This window comes from Hyaena hyaena, unplaced genomic scaffold (genome assembly GCF_003009895.1).
Source record: "Hyaena hyaena isolate Hyena2069 unplaced genomic scaffold, ASM300989v1 scaffold_71, whole genome shotgun sequence".
Lineage (NCBI taxonomy): Eukaryota > Metazoa > Chordata > Mammalia > Carnivora > Hyaenidae > Hyaena > Hyaena hyaena.
Window position 1 is genome coordinate 2,024,997 of NW_024080704.1, and position 12,022 is coordinate 2,037,018.

Consider the following 12,022-nt stretch of genomic DNA (forward strand, 5'->3'; position numbering starts at 1 on the left):
TGAACTGCTGTGGCCTTTAGAATAGAACCAATTATCTCCAGGATCTAACTAGCATCTTCTCGCTTTGCAAGTCTCCCTGAACCAGCCCTGAAATCACAATGAAGCCAAGTGCTTAGGGCCTTCAGGCCAGTAGGTCTACTGCTTCCTAGTATCTGATACTTCCCCAAGGGTAGATATCTGCTCATCAAGTTTCTCTTTCTTTTTTTTTTTTTTTTTCTTTTTTTTTTACAAATAGTTTATTGTCAAATTAGTTTCTACATAACACTCAGTGCTCATCCCCAAAGTGCCCTCCTCCATGCCCATACCCCCCTCCCCCCCACATCCATCAGTCCTCAGTTTTTGTCAGCATTCAAGAGTCTCTCATGGTTTGCCTCTCTCCCTTTCCCCCACCATTTCCACCCTTCTTCTCCCCCTTGTTCCTCCGTCAAGTTCCTCCTAATCCTCCTATACGTGCAAACATATGATATTTGTCCTTCTCTGCCTGACTTATTTCGCTCAGCATAACACCCTCAAGGTCCATCCATGTTGCTACACATGGCCAGATGGCGGAGAAAATCAAGTTTCTCTTTCTAATGGTTTTCATTTCCCACTTCATTGGGCTCAAGGCTTTGCCTGGTTTCCATGTAGGATTTGCCAGGCATCTTAGGAAAAAGAGCAGGAAACCCCCGCTTCATTTCTAAGTCACAGTAGATGAAATGCTTAGGATAGAAAAGACTTGAGCTACCTGGACACTTGCCTCCTCCTCCCCCAGAACTCCAGAGAAGCTATGTTTGGAGACCTTATTCCCCCTAATCTTCTCTTCCAGGACTTTGCAGACTCCATTACTAGAAGTTCCATCCTATGGCCAGTCCCTCACAGCTACAGCTTCAGTCCATTTCCGGAAAGCCAGTTCTTGGTGCTGAAAGCCAGTGGTGGATTCATTCATAGACTTGACACAGTCCAGACACAGTTGAGGGAAGAATCAGTAGACTAGAAGATAGTTCAGTGGAAACTAAACAAACAAAAACATTAAAGCAAAAAGAAAATGGAAAACAAAATAAAATGAAACAAAAACAGGACAGAGTATCCAAGCGCTGTGGGACAATACCGGTCAGTGGCTGGAAATCTGGCGGCTACAGAAACTTGGCAGATTGTGGGGTTTTCAGTTCAACCCCTCTCCACCTATCCCCTAGTTAGTTACACAGAATTAACAGTAAACCTACCCAGAGGGTCAGCTCTCAACCTTTTTCTAAGATATCTTCCTTAACTAACAAGTTATAATATTCTAACATAGACCTGGTCTTAGTATTAAGGAAAATCATGTTCCCATCGCTTAGGGACCAGTAAAATTGGGTTTCCAGTTAAAATACAGAGCACCCAGTTCAATTTGAACTTTGAAGTTTTAGTAGAAGATACATCTTGTGCAATATTTAGGACATATTTAAACCAAAAAAAAAAAAACAACAAACAAACCCAAAAAGCCAACCACCTTCATTGCTTATCTGAAATTCAAATTGAATCAGGCATCCATATTTTTATTTGCTAAATCTGGCAACTGAACATTAAAAGCCACCATTTTGCCCACTCAAAACTGTCTACTTTTTGACCATGTGCATTACTTATAAATCTAACAAGGTATGTCAGAGGCCAGTTTATCAGGTCTACCAGGCATTAACCCAAGCAGTGGCTGCTTTATGAAGCATGGGGCATACGTCTGAGGAGTGGGTGGAAGAAACCTGCTACAGAGGAGGCTCCAAGTTTGGAATCAGAATACCCTGTTCTAAAACCAGATGTGCCGCTTACAAGCTGGACCCATCATTAAACTTCAGTGCCTTAGCTTCTTACTGTAAGAAAGGTCAGTGACAATCCCCACCCAGCCACGTCTCCCCCATCATCAGATGATGCTTCTCAGCACCTCCCTCTGTGGGACGTTATGTGGGAGCCATATAGGAATATATGCCCCTCAGGTGATGGATTTATTGTTACTTACGGGAAGAGATGGGAGGAAACTGTCATGAGGGGCACACCGGGTCAGGGAAGAAAAGGCCTCAGATGGCCTTTGCATAGTTCTTGCTCCTCCCTGGTATTAATAATACCTGCTGCCATCAGACTGCCCATTTCCCACGCCCCCCAAACTGCATTTCAAATCCTTATCGGTCAATAGCATGTATTTTTGGCCTTTGCCAGCGTGCACATACCAGGCGTAATCAGGCCTCGTTATGTAAGTGCGGCAGAGCTTGGCCTGGTCCCTCCTTGGAGAGGTAACTGCCAAGGGGAGCACGGGAGGCAGCAGTGATACGGGACCCTGTCCTCTGAGTCAGCCCTGATGCCAGCCTGGTGAGGTAAGCCTCCGTCAGGGGCACCATTCACCTGCTGGCTTCTGGCCTCTCTGGCGATGATCATCTCCCAGCAGGCTGGCTGGGGTGTAAGTAATGAGACAGGTTTGTTTCATGTAGCTCCTGGCTACAGAGTGGTGGCCCGGATTCCATACATCAGTGACAGGGCAGACGGAGAGTTAGCTGGCTCTGCCCTGGAATGAGTGCTCTCCAGTGCTGCCACTAGCCATGTCTCTGGACTCCTGGGCTCCTGGACCCTGGGCCTGGCTTTTCCATCCAAGGCTCAGCGGCCCATCTCAGATGCCCCATGAGCCTGAATGACCCACACCTCTCCTGCTGACCCCCCACCAACACCAGTGGCAGACCTCAGGCTAAGGGGAACTAGGGCTTCGGCTTTCCTCTGAATCTGAGAAATAAAACTGGCATGAAGGAGCAAGCTACCCCAGGCTCAAGGTCAAGGTCTAGATTCTCAAGGTCCCTTTGGTCCACAACAAGAGGGAATGTGTTAGAGTCACAGTAAAAAAGGAGGCTCACACACTGCCCTCGTGGTCCAGGGACGTGGAGCACAGATAAGGAGACACAACCATAAAGGAGGCCCAAAACACCCTTGTACTTCATGACCCAGAAGAAAAGGAAATCCAGTGGCCCAGAAGGGAAGTTGCCAACAAGGGAATCTGTGAGATTCTCCGCACCATGAATATAAGTCCCTGCTTGTCTCCGTGTCTGCTTAGCAGCCACTGGGACATCTTCACACACAGCAGGTCCTCCGTCCAGTCAGCAGGTGAGACTTACCCAGTCCCATTGACCCCATCCACACTGACCTGGTGACCCCTCCCCCCACCCTGCCGCCTTTGGGAGGGGGCTGCGGTGTTGACCCAGAGAACTGCGAGTCTAGGACCCAGGCAGGCACCACACAGCCACATGCTCTCCCACATGGAGGGTACAGCTCACGTCCAGCTGGTAGAGGAGAAGAAGAGAGGGGTTCCGGGCAAAGGTACCGAAAGACCCCCTCCACTGGGAGCTGCCTCTCCGGCTCCCTTCAGAGCTCCAGCACCCGGGGCTGGCCTGGGGCATGCTCCTCCTGGCTCAGACATGACTCCTGTCTGTCCCTCCACACCAGATCCGGTTTCACGAGGCCTGGAACTCTCCGAGCCCTTTACTGCTGGGAGCTGATTTATTTGAATGCATCTGTCAGCATGACTGAAGGGTGTCTGGACGGCCGGGAGCCCAGCTGTGGCAGATGTTGCCTCGGGATGGCCTCTGAGCGAGGCTCACATGGATTTTGCCTACCCCTTCTCTTCCTTTCCCCACTCCCCGTCCTGGGAAAAGCCTGCAAAGAAGCTAAGAGCATCTTCACAGCCCATGAGAACCAGGAAAGAGCAGGGCATCCGGGGACCAGGAAGGCACGAAGGAAGCCGGTGTGTTAGAACGACACATGCCAAGGCATGGGGTTCTAGACTTTATTTTGCCACCAGCAAAGTCTGTGACTGTGAGCCAGCCTGTGGGCCTCCCACATCCTCTAAGTTAATTTCTAGCTCAGAGACTCAGCTTGGCAACTCTTTGATCCCATGGGGCCAAACAAATTTCTCTTCCCCTTGATCACACAGCACCTACACTCCCATAACAAAGTGACTGAACACGGAACAGTCCCAATGCAGAGTTCTGACCGGCGAGGCAGAGCTCTGTACCCTGACTCCGGGTCAGGATAAATGTTTCACAACTAGCTCTTCAGGAACAAAGGGATACATGAAATACACGTTGCTGATGTAAAGCAGACAATTTACAAATACGAAAACACACAATACTCTTTATTGTAAATTCCACATAGCCAATTGATTCTCCTGGAATGCTTTCGTCGATGGTTGCCAGACTCCTGTATCTGTGTCAAGCCTACGGCTGCTACCCGATTTAATAACGGACTGCGTTTGACAACCAGCTTGGGAAAATCCCTGAAAGTTCCACACTTGGCTCTCGAGATCCAAAAGGAGCCAACTCCCCACCGGGCAGCAGGCTCCAGAGAGCAGGGCCTCAGATCACCTCTGTTGGTAGCATCTACCCGGGCCAGACCCAGCGGCCATCACAGTCCAGTCTACAGCCTGCTCCCTGAATTGAACCTGCTCTCCTTAGTTTACCCAAAGAGGAGAGCCAAGTAAGCCGAGTCTGATAAAGTAGGAACAGGTGTCCTAAGGGAGGGTGGCCAAGGATGGATGGTGGCAGGTGGTGGGTAGCCAAGAAGACTCTGTAGATGGGGTGAGTCAGAGACCAGACAGAAGTGAATAGGCACAGAATGGGAAGAGCAGAGGTCAGGGAAGGTGTCCCAGGGTTGGGGGGACAGCACAGGTAAGGTCATTGTTTGAACGGTTGCCTTCCCCAGCACCCAGACCACTCACTGACACTTCCATTTGACAAGTATTCGTGGTCCACTGTGTACTAAGCACTGTTTTCAGTTAAAGTCCCTGTTCTTATGATGATTCAGTCCCATTAAGGGAGAGACTCAATACACAGCAAAGAAGAACCCCAGGGGTGGAGGACGCTGTGAGTTAACCAAACTTGACTTCAATATAAGAAAGAACTTGACACAGAACCTAATCCCTAGGAATACTAAACAGGGACTTCCCAAAGGAAAAAAACAAAACAAAACATAAGGCACAGTTATGCAAAACAGAAGAGGTCTCTTTCATGCAGGACTTCTCAGGACCTTGGCTGGGCTCTTGGGGTGATGAGCCACCAGTTGGGGCTTACAGGCCGTAGCATTTCCCGAACTTGCTTTATGGATGGAAGAGTTAAAAAGTGGGTAGGAGTCCTAAGGGTCCTAAGATCCAAAGGGTCCAATGTTCTCAAGCAGCTGTGGGAATACTACTTCAAAGTCTGAAAAAAAAAAAAAAAAAAAAAAGTCTGGATTATGGAGACCCAAGTAGAGAAAATCAGAGGAGTGGAAAGGCTGGTCCAGGAAAATAGCTGCTCTTCTTGGCTTAGCTGCTGTCTCTTTGCCCTGTCAACCCTCACCTCCCCTTCCCCGTTCCCACTGGAAATGGATCCACAGCCAGTGGTGGGGCCTGTCTAAGGGAGGGGCTCCCACGTCTATCTTTCTAGTAGTGAGGCTCATCCCTAGGCTATGGGGCAGCAGGCCTGGCGTGGCAAATAGAGGCTTCTCAACTACTTGTTCTTGGCCAGACTCTTGAGGAGTTAGAGCCACCTGAGTGCTCACGCTGACACACAGGCCTTCCGTTTACCTAATATGTGGAATGAATTAGGCCTCTCCACAGGTTTCTAAGCTGTGTTCCATGAACTCCAGGATCCTCCAAGGTGTTCCGCAAGTCTCTGGGAGAGGCCGTGGAGCAGCTGAGGGATGGGGCTTCAAGCCCAGAAGACCCCTTTGCTCCACGGAGGCTCTGCATAAGAAGACTGATCTGAAAGCTAGAAAGAAAAACATATTTCCAACACACCCAGGACTCCAGAGTTTCCCTCTGGTCCCTCCAGATCCAGCCACCTCCAAAACTCATCTCCCTCAGTAACAGTGAGCAAATAGTGATGTGATCATAAGGGAAGAGTAGTATTCAAGAGCCTCTGCCATGAATTTGGCATTTGACCAGATGCTCCTCCTCACACACTCGGGTCCATCAACCTCAGCTCCCAGTTAAGGAGCAAGGAGGCAGACGGACAACACTGAGACCCAGGAAGGACAGGCAGCCGAGCGAGGACCCCCAGACTAGCACCGTCAGCCTCTGGCAACCTGACAGCCACCGCCCGCCCTCGCTCCTCGTCACAGCCCCACCTCACGCACCATCTCACGGAAACCCCTCTTTGCTTTTTGGCCCTACTTCTTGGTTTCGCTCACAGTGGACTTGGCCAGCTTTTGAGCCAGCCTTGAATGACAACCATTTTCCCCAGGATTAAATCTCCCTTTAGTGGAGCCATCGTGCCACACAGGCTGAGCCTGGGAGGCACATCTGGGAAGACATCTGGTCCATCGGCCGACCTCCCTCGCAGATGGGGACTTCGTGGGCATCTGCCCTGGTTCCCGCCACAACACCAGGAATGGGGTTTTGGGTCCCTGCTGCAGCCAAGGACTCACTCAGTGCCTGAGGAGAGCTGACAAATGTCTCCGAGCCCCGTTTCCACATCTTTGCAATGTGAGGAGACACTGCCCTGTCAATTTACTTACCCATGCATTATAATAATAAGCAAAGCAGTGGCTTCAAAGATGGTCCATTTCCTCAATAAAGGCAGAGAATTCGCAGTAATTCAAAATGTCAGTTATCTCGCATCGTTGGCAAGAGCTACAAAGATGTATTGTTTCGCTCTGTGGCAGGCTGAGATCATTTCAGCCCAGTTCTCCTCTGTCTCCCCAAGCAGCCACCCATAAGACAGCTTGACCTTGACAGCGAGGCTTTGCCACCGCGATTTTCACAGAAACCCTAGATAGTCCTCCCTTATCTCTCTGGGGAATAAAGTGGCTGGGGGCTGTTTCAGAACGAAGGAGAGCCCAGCCCAGGGCTGGTGTTTCCCAGAGGGGAGACAGGGGTGGCGAGGGGGCCCACAGTGTGCGGGGAGGGGGGGTCAGCCACGTGAGCTGCTCCATTTCTGGCCGTGGCACCACCCACAGACCTCCCTGGAGCCAGTCGGTCGAGTCAGACTGATTAGGCCAATTCACTCTTTATCTGGGACCAGCAGATAAGGCCTCGAGCCCAGAGGGGTGACTATGGGATGTGCCCAGTGGGAAGGAGACCTAAGGAACACTGCAGCTGTGGGGAGGACAGGGGAGGGCAGAGAGCGTGCTCTTGAGGCCCTGCTGCGGGTCTCAAGTGGTTTGCAGTCAGGATGGGGATGGTGGTCTCCCCTGCGTGCACCACCTGAAAGCCCTGGGCCAGCGGCTCTCCATCTCCTGGGGGGCTTGATACAACACACGTGGCTGCGGAGTTCCTGATTCAGTAGTTTGTGGAGGGACTGGGAACTTGAATGGTGACCCCGGTGCTCCTGGTCCAAGGACCACACTTTGAGGACCTCTGCCATGGGCTCTTGACGAAATCTACACCCTCAAGTCCATCTCCCTGAACCATCTCCATCCCTACTCTCAAGAGACAAAGGTCACAGGAGACCCGACACCTAAAAAAGCCCCTAAGAGGGGGAAGGACAGCTACCTCTCTCCCCACCAGCCAGGGAGGCCTAAGCACTGAGGTGTTCTTATAAATGAGCTGGGGGACCTCCCTGGGCCTCACTTTCCCCATTCGTCATGTGAAGAGGTTGGCCTAAGCCACATTTAGGCAAGCTCCTTCCTGCACCAGAGTGTCGCAGGGTCCTGTAGGAGAAAGAGCGGCCTACTTCCACCTGCACATTCATCTGCTGGGAGCCCGCTTCCTCGTCTCCGTTAGCCGGGGCGTCGTACGAAGCAGGTGAGGACTCCATCTGCAGCACTCAGCTCCCACACCGCAAACCGCTAGTCCATCCACTGCCCAACCAAGTACCCATCTGAAGACTTACCTTGTTCTCAGCTCCCCGCCCCCCCACTTTCCACCTCTCTGTGCCCTTCTTCCCTGGATTTAAAGTTTGAGCAAAATATTCGTTCTGATGATGAAGGTGTTCTATACACTTTTTACCATCTCATCTCACCACCCTTTACCTGGGGCCCTCTCCTTGCCTCAGTGCCCGGGCAAGATGGGACCGTGTCCACAGTCGTCTGCCACAGCCACTACTAGTCACCCATGCTACACCAGAAGCCATCTGCTGCCCTGATCCCAACCGTGATCTGAATCACAGAGGGGAGCCCTGGCCACCCAAATCCAGCCCTCTGGATTGCTAGCAAGATCTCTGGCATTCAACAGCCGCCCCCGCCCCGCAGATTTCCCAGAGCAGTGACAGCCTTGCAGCCAGACGCCCTACCTCCCAACCCCATTCTTGCTTTCAAATGACAGCCACGGGGCAGAGGGCTTCACCAAGCCACACTTTCTCCTCTCTCTCTCTCTCTCTCTCTCTCTCTCATGCTGCTCCCACTGTACCCCCTGCATGAAGTCTGGGAAAGGAACTCACAGAATGTGGGCTATAAATCTCAGCTTCCGTTCTCACAGGGCAGAGATGAGCAGTGACCACAGACCCGCACCTGGCCCAGCATCCTGTGGGTCTGTGGGTCATCACACAAAGGCTTCTCGGGGACAGTCTCTTCCAGTCTGCAGGTGTCTTCCCAGACACATGTGCTTTGTTTATGTGACAGTCACCAACAAGTTGTGAAGCTGGCTGAAGGCACATCTCCTAGCACTGCAGGGGAGAAACACTGAAATCAGAGAGGAAGAGACACTTGCCCGACATTACACAGCTAATTAGTAGAACTGAGAACAGAGCCCAGGTCTCCTGGACTTGAACATGCACTTTCCCTCACAGCAGGCTGGCCCTTGCGGATGCTGCCTGACTGATCTAATTGCATCCCAGCCCAGGTGCCTACGTGGGTGAAGCTGGGGCCTGGGAGGATCTCAAGGCTCAGTGAGCAGTAATGAATGAGTTCTCCACGACTCCCAGCTAGGGAATAGGAAACATCCTGTGGTCCACTCTTACGGGCCTGCTCTCCCCTCCCAGCCTCTTAGGCCCCTCCCCCCCTCCACAGCACACGGTCCCAAGCCTCCTACCCGATACCCTGCGGTCCTTTGTGCAAGCCAGAGGAGACTGCTTAGTGACAGGTGCATCCTCCTGGTGTTCATGCTACCTGCTGGTTGGGGACAGGGTCCAAACTCCAGATAAAAAGTAGATTCTTCCAAGTCAAAAGCAGACCTGGGAGACGATTCATATATAAAACTGTTTCTCCAGGGATATCTCACAGAACACCAGCAATCTGCCCTAAACACAGACTTCAAACATACTAGAATCTCCTGACGTTTGGGGTGGAAGAGACACGGTTCCCATTGCTCAGGGCTCCATGCAGTCCGTGGGACAGGATCTGCTTCCCAAACTTACTGGATTCTGGCACCCTCTGTCAGCACTCTCAGGATGATTCTGTGGAATTGGGGCTCAGCACAGCTCTGTGTCTCTAGGCCCAGAATTAATTTTTAAGACATTTTAAACAAATAACATTCTGAGAGATCATCTGGTCCAGGGGTCAACAAATGATGGCCAAATGTGGCCATGGCCTATTTTTGTACGGCCTTTTAACAAGGCATTTTTGTAAAAACATTTTTGAAGAGCTCAGGGGCAGGGGAAGAAAAGGAAAGGAAAGGCATATGTAATAGAAATTTACGTGGCCCTGCAAAGCCTAAAATATTTACTGACTTTTCCTTTACAGAAAAACCTCACCACCCCCTGACCTGTCACCTCACCTCTCATGTAAGATGTGGTCAAAAGTGTCCTCCACAGAGAGAAGGACGGATCTAGACAACAAAGATACAGGAAAGGGAAACCAGCGTTCAGCTGGCAGTTAGACATCAGATTTCTTTGAGGACAGTGAAAACTCTAGAAAAGGATTGGCTGGGGAAAATGGGCTACTGGGACCCAGGACCGAGGGAGGAACCAGAGACAGGCTTGGTGATACCCCGGGGGTTGCGGGAGGAGCTGGCTGGAGGAATAGCAGCCCACCATCATCTGGGAGGTGGGTGTGAAGGACCAGGTCTGCAGGCCAGGGCCAGTCCAGGAGGGCTGCCTGCTGGTGGTGGGCCGGGATTGTTCCCTGAGGCTCCGATCCCAGGACCCAGGACTGTCCCAGGGCTGCAGGCTGATCCCGAATTCTCTGTAACCCGACCCAGACCCAGCGGTGAAGGACACCTCACCGCAGAGGAGCGGAGGGGCATAAAAGGTATACAAAGGGATTCAAGGGGATTTGGTTACAGAGTTGCACCAGCCACTTCCTGGAATCCAATGGGAGTGAGTTCTGAGAACTGGACACGGGGAGGGGGGAGCTAAGCGGGGAAGAGAAAAACAGGCCAACAGCTGGTTTGCGAGTGTGCGCTGGGAAACAGAGCTGGCCCATGTGGGCCTGCGGGCTAGTAGGTCGAGCTCTGCCCCCAGCCCTGAGGGACTGGGGGGAAGGGAGGGGGCCAGGCGTCCAGGAGCAGCCTTGGCCTCCCGCTGGCAGCCTCTCCGCCACATGCCCCCTCCTCACCACCCACCCCTCTGTGGTGCCCGGCCCCACCCCAGTCTCCTTTGCCCCTAGGGAGCAGAGAACAAAGGGTCCTGGATGTGCCCCCAGCCTTTCGTTCCTCCATGTCTCGCCGCCACCGACACCGCTGTGCCTCTGCCTTTGCAATCCTTTCTTTTCTCCTCTCCTGCCTCACCCCTCAGTTCTTCTGTTCCCTCCTTGGAACTTCTCTTCCTCCACCTGACCTCCGACCCCCGCTCCCCCACCCCCGTATGGTTCCAGGCTTCATAGCTAAGCAGTCAAGGATAAATTCCTATCTGGGCCTGAACCTGGTCCCTCTGAGTGGGGGTTTGGAACAGAGTAAAGGAGGGAGCCTCACTTCTCCCCGGTTCTGCAGCCTCCCTGGCTGGCTCTCCCCACCACACAGGAAATCAGGAGGAGCCGGAGAAGTTGTTACAGAGGAAAGGCTCATTCTCCAGGCCTGCTTCCTCCCAAGGGAGGGAGCCTGCTGGGCCCAGGGGCCACTCGTGGGCAGCCGAACAAGCCCACTTCTCCAAGCTACCACCACCACTGCCACCATACACACTTTATTTGCCTTTTTCCATGTCTTTCCCCATCACTCACCAGGACCAAGGAAGGTCATGTGCCTAGACCTATACGGTAACCACGCACATCTACCGTGACGGCACTGAGTGATATGGCAAAGTGGCTTCACCCCCTAACCACAGGCTTCTTGAGAGAAAGAACTGTGCCTTTTGACAGGGTGGTACAGGCCACCTTGACCACACTCCCAAACAATGTATTTGCACTTGGGACCATCCTGGAAAATCTGTTACATGTGGAGATTAAGTGCACTGCCCCTGAGCAGACCCGGGAAAGATCTGGAGTAGTTACAGACAAGATGTGTCCAATTGCTTCGTTGTTTAGCTGAGGAAGTCAAGGTGACGTGCAGTGGAAATCCGAAGGGACCCCTCCTGCAGATCATACGTCACAGTCCTCCTCCTGTCTGACATCCTGTCGTCAATGGCAGATTTATCTAAAAAACAAACAAAGTCCATTCCAGGAGGAGCCATCCCAAGTTCATCTAAAGCCAGTACAGGGAAGACTGGTCTCTTTCTTAAACAAGCAAATACTTTTGTTTCAACCCCAACTTTTCCCGGGGCCTGCTGGGTGGTGTGCACCGTGCCAAAGCCATATATATATGGCTTACATATATATATATATGAATGATACTTGAGGATGACATTGTGATATGATGCCAATACACAGAAGCAAAGTAAAGACTCAAGCAAGTTCCTTGGCCTCCTGTAGAAGGCCTCCTTGAAGTAGAGTCTGTGCCCTTGGACTTGTCTTGAGCATTCTTATGCCTGGTTTTCCACCCGGAAGCACTATCCACCTCTCTATGTCTACCTCTCCAAGAAGTTTTCTGATCCTCCTTGACTTGACTGATATTTCCTTTCCCCAAGCTCCCAGAGCACCAATTGCCCAAATCACACATCCGGCCCCTAAGCCTCTGTGTGTTGTAAGCTGGATTTTCCTATGTCCACATAATGGAAACTACCAGGGCTCTGGGCAGGTCCCTTCAGATCCCTTTTACTGGTTTGTTGTGTGCTTTTCCATCTTTGGCTTTTTCTTTCCCAGGGCTTTCTAG

General features: G+C 51.8%; 1 long non-coding RNA gene across 2 annotated transcripts; it reads right to left on the minus strand.

The window, feature by feature from the left end:
* Positions 1 to 4,967: 4,967 nt before the first annotated feature.
* Positions 4,968 to 11,395, minus strand: LOC120232406. Of its 2 annotated transcripts, none has more exons than XR_005528565.1 (6): positions 11,270 to 11,395; positions 9,617 to 9,667; positions 8,933 to 9,074; positions 8,343 to 8,567; positions 5,549 to 5,725; positions 4,968 to 5,183 (listed from the first exon to the last, which is right to left on the minus strand). It is a non-coding gene; the product is annotated as an uncharacterized LOC120232406 (long non-coding RNA). The 2 variants fall into 2 exon arrangements; XR_005528564.1 differs by having other exon boundaries at positions 10,996 to 11,395.
* Between the last annotated feature and the right edge of the window lie 627 nt (positions 11,396 to 12,022).